The sequence below is a fragment of the Salmo trutta genome, chromosome 2 (genome assembly GCF_901001165.1).
Source record: "Salmo trutta chromosome 2, fSalTru1.1, whole genome shotgun sequence".
In the NCBI taxonomy this organism is placed as follows: Eukaryota; Metazoa; Chordata; class Actinopteri; order Salmoniformes; family Salmonidae; genus Salmo; species Salmo trutta.
In genome coordinates, this window is record NC_042958.1 from 47,180,238 (window position 1) to 47,188,360 (window position 8,123).

Here is an 8,123-nt window from a genome sequence, read left to right on the forward strand (position 1 = left end):
AATGTGACACAGCCTGTTTCTGTGAAGTGATGCCTCAAGCACTGAGATGCAGTGCCTTAGACTGGTGCGCCACTTGGGAGCTCCAGTTACTGATGGCCTCTCTCTCTTTCTCTCTCTCTCTCTCTCTCTCTCTCTCTCTCTCTCTCTCTCTCGCTCTCCCCCTCTCTCCTCTCTCCCCCCTCTCTCCTCTATCCCCCCTCCCTCTCTCCTATCCCCTCTCTCTCTCTCCCCCCTCTCTCCTCTCTCCCCCTCTCTCCTCTATCCCCACTCTCTCTCTCTCCTATCCCCCCTCTATCTCCCCCCTCTCTCGTTCCTGCAGAAGATGGAGGTCCCCAGTGTGATTGTGCTGCCCATGCTAATCGTGGTGGCTGCTGGGATCTTCTACATCTATTACCAGATCAGTCCAAGGTCAAGAACAAAGTGGAGGTCATCACTGATGTCAAGAGTGGGAAGTGGTGAGGATTTTTGATAGTCTTATTTGTAATTCAATCTCAATTCAAATGGGGGGAAATTTGAATGAACAGTATAAATGCATCACCATTCAAGAATAGCCAGGGAAGAAACAATGTAACATGCTGAGTGATTTAAAAAGTCATAGTCAATCGATCAGTAATATAATAGGGATATATAGTCAGTTGTACAACTGAAATGTGTCTTCCGCATAATTGAAATCCACGTCTTAGGCAAACAGTGGATTAACTGCCTTGATCAATTATCAGCCTTGATTAGTTCAAGTAACAGACACATCTCAACATCAACTGTTCAGAGGAGACTGTGAATCAAGCCTTCATGGTTGAATTGCTGCAAAGAAACCACTACTAAAGGACACCAATAAGAAGAAGAGACTTGCTTTGGCCAAGAAACATGAGTAATGGATATTAGACTGGTGGAAATTTGTCCTTTGGTCTTGAGTCCAAATTGGAGATTTTTGGTTCCAACCGCTGTGTCTTTGTGAGACGCGGTGTAGGTGAACGGATGATCTCTGCATGTGTGATTCCCACCATAAAGCATGTAGGAGGAGGTGTGATGGTGTGGGGGTGCTTTGCTGGTGACACTGTCTGTGATTTATTTAGAATTCAAGGCCCACTTAACCAGAATGGCTAACACAGCATTCTGCATCAATATGCCATCCCATCTGGTTTGGCGTATCATTTGTTTTTCAACAGGACAATGACCCAACACACCTCCAGACTGTGTAAGGGTTATTGAGATGGTTTGGGATGAGTCGGACCGCAGAGTGAAGGAAAAGCAGCCCAGGAAAAGTGCTCAGCATATGTGGGAACTCCTTCAAGACTGCTGGAAAAGCATTCCAGGTGAAGCTGGTTGACAGAATGCCAAGAGTGCAAAGATGTCATTAAGGGAAAAGGTGGCTACTTTGAAGAATCTCAAATATAAAATATATTTTGATTTGTTTAACACTTTTTTGGTTACTGCATGATTCCATATGTGCTATTTCATAGCTTGATGTCTTCACTATTATTCTACAATGTAGAAAATAGCAAAAATAAAGAAAAACCCTTGAATGAGAAGGTGTGTCCAAACTTTTGTCTGGTACTGTATATTTATAAAATATATATGGTGGATTGGAAATGATGAAGACAATTACATTGATAGAAGCCACAATCTATCTGCAATATTAAAGCTGATCTACCCCTTTAATTTTTTTTTTAAACGGGTCAATGCAGAAACAAGAGGCTTCCACCTTGGACTGGGTTAATACCACAGTTAATTAAATCCACCCCTCTCTCTCCATCTTTCTATCAGATTTCAGGTAAGATCCAAGTGCAGACTGTGTAGAAGTAAAAACGTTTATTGCAACAACAGGGGCAGGCAAACGACAGGTCAAGGCAGGCAGGGGTCAGGTAAGGCAGAGGTTGGTATTCCAGAGTAGGGGCAAAGGCACAGGACGGCAGGCAGGCTCAGCGTCAGGACAGGCAAGGGTCAAAACCAGGAGGACGAGGAAAAAGAGAGACAGAGGAAAAGCATGAGCTGAGACAAACCACTGGTTGACTTGAACAAACAAGACAAACTGGCACAGACAGACAGAAAACACAGGTATAAATACCCAGGGGATAAGTGGGGAAGATTGGCGACACCTGGAGGGGGGTGCAGACAAGCACAAGGACAGGTGAAACAGATCAGGCCATAACACTTTCTCTCCCACTCCTTTCTCCCTCCATTCCTCCCTCCCACTCCAGAGTGTGCTTGTCTCTTCCATAAGTGTGGTGCCAAGTTGATTCTGTGTGGGGCCAGCTGGGACAAGTTGTAGTCTCTGTACAACACATTGACCAGCGGGGCTGACCCCAGAGTGGTGAGTAATGACATATGAACCAGCGGGGCTGAACCCAGAGTGGTGAGTCATTGATCAGCGGGGCTGAACCCCAGAGTGGTGAGTCATTGACCAGCGGGGCTGAACCCCAGAGAAGTGAGTCATTGACCAGCGGGTCTGAACCCAGGAGTGGTGAGTCATTGACCAGCGGGGCTGGCCCCAGAGTGGTGAGTCATTGACCGGCGGGGCTGACTCCAGAGTGGTGAGTCATTGACCAGCGGGGCTGACCCCAGAGTGGTGAGTCATTGACCAGCGGGGCTAAACTCCAGAGTGGTGAGTCATTGACCAGCGGGGCTGACCCCAGAGTGGTGAGTCATTGACCAGCGGGGCTAAACTCCAGAGTGGTGAGTCATTGACCAGCGGGGCTAAACTCCAGAGTGGTGAGTCATTGACCAGCGGGGCTGACCCCAGAGTGGTGAGTCATTGACCAGCGGGGCTAAACTCCAGAGTGGTGAGTCATTGACCAGCGGGGCTGACCCCAGAGTGGTGAGTCATTGACCAGCGGGGCTGACCCCAGAGTGGTGAGTAATTGACCAGCGGGGCTAAACTCCAGAGTGGTGAGTCATTGACCAGCGGGGCTGACCCCAGAGTGGTGAGTCATTGACCAGCGGGGCTGACCCCAGAGTGGTGAGTCATTGACCAGCGTGGCTGACCCCAGAGTGGTGAGTCATTGACCAGCGGGGCTGACCCCAGAGTGGTGAGTCATTGACCAGCGGGGCTAAACTCCAGAGTGGTGAGTCATTGACCAGCGGGGCTGGCCCCAGAGTGGTGAGTCATTGACCAGTGGGGCTGACCCCAGAGTGGTGAGTCATTGACCAGCGGGGCTAAACTCCAGAGTGGTGAGTCATTGACCAGCGGGGCTGACCCCAGAGTGGTGAGTCATTGACCAGCGGGGCTAAACTCCAGAGTGGTGAGTCATTGACCAGCGGGGCTGACCCCAGAGTGGTGAGTCATTGACCAGCGGGGCTAAACTCCAGAGTGGTGAGTCATTGACCAGTGGGGCTGGCCCCAGAGTGGTGAGTCATTGACCAGTGGGGCTGACCCCAGAGTGGTGAGTCATTGACCAGCGGGGCTAAACTCCAGAGTGGTGAGTCATTGACCAGCGGGGCTGACTCCAGAGTGTGAGTCATTGACCAGCGGGGCTGACCCCAAAGTGGTGAGTCATTGACCAGTGGGGCTAAACTCCAGAGTGGTGAGTCACAACACTAGTAGGAGTTAACTAATTAAAGTTCTTATCATAGTTTTATGCTCGTCTGTTGTCTCCATCTCCCCTCTCACCATTCCTCTTCTGGTGACAGACAATGGCAGATTATCCCCTCTGAAAGTGCTCTGTCCTCTGGGTGTCTCTGCTGCACAGGGCAGAGCAGTGGTGTGTTCATGGAAAAATGCCATATGTCATCAACACTAGAAAGGGGAGATATGATGATGAGCAAAGACATGAGCAAAGACACCTGTTAGGGTGTAACTTAAATGTGTATGTCACCCCAGCCTTCTCTTTGGCTCCCTCTCCTGTCCAGCTCAGGCGTTCAGTGTAGCCGGCCTTCTAGCTGCTGCCAAACCTACTGCTGGCAAAAGCCTTTCACTCATCAACTTGTCTCATCATCACAACACACACCTTGTTCCAATCCCCAGTCTATCACTGTATATATATACTCCCCCTGTCATTTGTCTTTGTCAGTCAGTCATTCTATATGTTGCTTGTTTTCCTGAGAGGAATCTCTCCTAGTATTTCCTGAGAGGAATCTCTCCTAGTATTTCCTGAGAGGAATCTCTCCTAGTATTTCCTGAGTACTTTATTATTTTGCACTTTGGGTTTCGTCCCGTTTTTATATATGGAGCTTTAATAAATTCAGTATTTCTAAACCTGCGACTGCCTACTCCTCTCTACACTTGTGACAGTATAAGAGGAGTTTAAAGTTAGGGTTAGAGGTTAAATAATCATTTCTTTCCAGCACAAGCAGACACTCGAGCGTCAGCTGTCTTCAGACCTTCACACCCATGTTGCTATTGTATTGATTCATGTAAAGTTTTCTTAACAGTATAAAGTTCCTCTCCTGTCCATGCTTCTCTCCTCCATATGTTATTTTCCTTTGCATCCCTCTCTCCTCTGCTCAGACATTCCCTCCCAAGCTGGTGCTGCTGGACTTCAGTGACATGGACGGTATGCCTGAGGTGGTGGATGAGGTGGTGGATGAGGTGGTGGAGTGCTGCGGCTGTGTGGACGTCCTGCTGTGTAACAGCAGCATGAAGCTGAAGGCCGTACACACCGCCTCACTTGAGCTGGACAGGAACATCATGGACATCAACTACCAGCACATTGGCCAAAGGTAAGAAGGACTTTTTAAAAAAGGAAAATACAGTAACACATTGTTTGAGTTGCAGGTGATTGATTCAGTTATTGATTGAACAACTGATTGATTGATGCTGCAGGTGATTGATTCAGATATTGACTGAATTACTGATTGATTGATTGATTGATTGATTGATGCTGCAGGTGATTGATTCAGTTATTGATTGAATTACTGATTGATTGATGCTGCAGGTGTCCTTACAGCTATGATCTCAAGGAGGTCCGGTCACCTTCTATTGGTCAACAGCATCCGGGGAAGACTGGTTCCCCTTCAGTACCTCCTGTATGGATATATTACATAGTTCCCTTCAGAACCTCCTATATGGATGTATTACATAGTTCCCTTCAGAACTTCCTGTATGGATGTATTACATAGTTCCCTTCAGAACCTCCTGTATGGATGTATTACATAGTTCCCTTCAGAACCTCCTGTATGGATGTATTACATAGTTCCCTTCAGAACCTCCTGTATGGATGTATTACATGGTTCCCCTTCAGAACCTCCTGTATGGATGTCTTACATAGTTCCCTTCAGAACCTCCTGTATGGATGTATTACATAGTTCCCTTCAGAACTTCCTGTATGGATGTATTACATAGTTCCCTTCAGAACCTCCTGTATGGATGTATTACATAGTTCCCTTCAGAACCTCCTGTATGGATGTATTACATAGTTCCCTTCAGAACCTCCTGTATGGATGTATTACATAGTTCCCTTCAGAACCTCCTGTATGGATGTCTTACATAGTTCCCTTCAGAACCTCCTGTATGGATGTATTACATAGTTCCCTTCAGAACTTCCTCTATGGATGCGTTACATAGTTCCCCTTCAGAACCTCCTATATGGATGTATTACATAGTTTCCTTCAGAACCTCCTGTATGGATGTGTTACATAGTTCCCCTTCAGAACCTCCTGTATGGATGTATTACATAGTTCCCTTCAGAACCTCCTGTATGGATGTGTTACATAGTTCCCTTCAGAACCTCCTGTATGGATGTATTACATAGTTCCCTTCAGAACCTCCTGTGTGGATGTGTTACATAGTTCCCTTCAGAACCTCCTGTATGGATGTCTTACATAGTTCCCTTCAGAACCTCCTGTATGGATGTATTACATAGTTCCCTTCAGAACCTCCTGTATGGATGTATTACATAGTTCCCTTCAGAACCTCCTGTATGGATGTATTACATAGTTCCCTTCAGAACCTCCTGTATGGATGTATTACATAGTTCCCTTCAGAACCTCCTGTATGGATGTGTTACATAGTTCCCTTCAGAACCTCCTGTATGGATGTATTACATGGTTCCCTTCAGAACTTCCTGTATGGATGTATTACATAGTTCCCTTCAGAACCTCCTGTATGGATGTGTTACATAGTTCCCCTTCAGAACCTCCTGTATGGATGTATTACATAGTTCCCTTCAGAACCTCCTGTATGGATGTATTACATAGCTCCCTTCAGAACCTCCTGTATGGATGTATTACATAGTTCCCTTCAGAACCTCCTATACGGATGTGTTACATAGTTCCCCTTCAGAACCTCCTGTATGGATGTATTACATAGTTCCCTTCAGAACCTCCTGTATGGATGTATTACATAGTTCCCTTCAGAACCTCCTGTATGGATGTATTACATAGTTCCCTTCAGAACCTCCTGTATGGATGTATTACATAGTTCCCTTCAGAACCTCCTGTATGGATGTGTTACATAGTTCCCTTCAGAACCTCCTGTATGGATGTATTACATGGTTCCCTTCAGAACTTCCTGTATGGATGTATTACATAGTTCCCTTCAGAACCTCCTGTATGGATGTGTTACATAGTTCCCCTTCAGAACCTCCTGTATGGATGTATTACATAGTTCCCTTCAGAACCTCCTGTATGGATGTATTACATAGCTCCCTTCAGAACCTCCTGTATGGATGTATTACATAGTTCCCTTCAGAACCTCCTATACGGATGTGTTACATAGTTCCCCTTCAGAACCTCCTGTATGGATGTATTACATAGTTCCCTTCAGAACCTCCTGTATGGATGTGTTACATAGTTCCCTTCAGAACCTCCTGTATGGATGTATTACATAGTTCCCTTCAGAACCTCCTGTATGGATGTATTACATAGTTCCCTTCAGAACCTCCTGTATGGATGTGTTACATAGTTCCCCTTCAGAACCTCCTGTATGGATGTATTACATTGTCCCTTTCAGAACCTCCTGTATGGATGTATTACATAGTCCCGTGCCTTTGCCAAAAGTTACACCACCCTACCAGTGTCAAAACTCACTTGTTTGGCTCTCACTTTAAATATAATTGTTTCTATTGAATATGCGGTGCAAGCATTCTTTTACTGCCTGCAAGTCGAGGTGGAGGAGTATGGGACACTAGTCAGCACTTTTAGCCACACCTTCATCAACGCAGCTGCCCCCTCCAAGCCCCCTGCTAAACCTCATACATGCACCATATTGAACATACACCATGTTGAACATGCACCGTATTGAACATGCAACGTAGTGAACATGCAACGTAGTGAACATGCACCGTATTGAACATGCACCGTACTGAACATGCACCGTACTGAACAGACAACGTACTGAACATGCACCGTACTGAACATGCACCGTAGTGAACATGCACCGTACTGAACATGCACCGTAGTGAACATGCACCGTACTGAACATGCACCGTAGTGAACATGCACCGTACTGAACATGCACCGTACTGAACATGCACCGTAGTGAACATGCACCGTAGTGAACATGCACCGTACTGAACATGCACCGTACTGAACATGCACCGTACTGAACATGCACCGTAGTGAACATGCACCGTAGTGAACATGCACCGTAGTGAACATGCACCGTACTGAACATGCACCGTACTGAACATGCACCGTAGTGAACATGCACAGTAGTGAACATGCACCGTACTGAACATGCACCGTAGTGAACAGGCACCGTACTGAACATGCACCGTAGTGAACATGCACCGTAGTGAACAGACACCATACTGAACAGACACCATACTGAACAGACAACATACTGAAGAGACAGCTCTCTCTGTCTCGTGTCTCCAAACATACAGGGGCGGAAGCGTAGCCTAGTGGTTAGAACGTTGGACTAGTAACCGAAAGGTTGCAAGTTCGAATCCCCGAGCTGACAAGTTGTTCTGCCCCTGAACAAGGCATTGTAAATAACAATTTGTTCTTAACTGACTTGCCTAGTAAAATAAAACATGCATCGACTGGTTTCCAAACAAAAGGAGGGTGTGGCAGTATGTGAGTAGAGACAAATAGACTTCAGTCTAGAAATATTTTCAGTAAAATCATTAGGCTATACGGTATATGTTTTGAGTAAAAAAATGATATATTCATTCTGATAATTCTGAGGTCTCCTTCTCTCCTCAGTTGGCATGCGTCTGGCCGATCTGGCCAATGAGATTGTGTGA

General features: G+C 46.2%; 1 pseudogene; it reads left to right on the plus strand.

Annotated features, from left to right (window-relative positions):
* Window positions 1–322: 322 nt before the first annotated feature.
* LOC115163136 (dehydrogenase/reductase SDR family member 7C-A-like) lies at window positions 323–8,123 on the plus strand (annotated as a pseudogene).